At 55.0% G+C, this 222-nt stretch overlaps 1 protein-coding gene across 1 annotated transcript in view; it reads right to left on the bottom strand.

The window, feature by feature from the left end:
• Positions 1 to 222, bottom strand: part of FCHSD2 (FCH and double SH3 domains 2) — a gene marked incomplete at its 5' end in the record, with an annotated part of 252383 nt that overhangs the window by 39394 nt on the left and 212767 nt on the right. The window lies entirely within an intron of this gene.

Here is a 222-nt window from a genome sequence, read left to right as displayed (position 1 = left end):
GTGCTGCGTCCAGTTGTGGGCGTCGCACTTCAAGACGGATGTGGACAACTTGGAGAGGGTCCAGAGGAGGCCACACCTGTGGTTGGGGGCCTGCAGGCAAAGCCCTATGAGGAGAGATTGAGGGACCTGGATCTCTTCAGCCTTTGCAAGAGAAGGCTGAGAAGTGATCTTGTGGCTGCCTACAAATTTATCAGCGGAGAGCAGCAAGGAATAGGAGATGCT

This window comes from Gavialis gangeticus, unplaced genomic scaffold (assembly GCF_001723915.1).
Source record: "Gavialis gangeticus isolate Ggan-Ray unplaced genomic scaffold, GavGan_comp1, whole genome shotgun sequence".
In the NCBI taxonomy this organism is placed as follows: domain Eukaryota; kingdom Metazoa; phylum Chordata; order Crocodylia; family Gavialidae; genus Gavialis; species Gavialis gangeticus.
The sequence above is the reverse complement of the archived record's forward strand: the minus strand, read 5'-3'. Positions and strand labels throughout refer to the sequence as shown.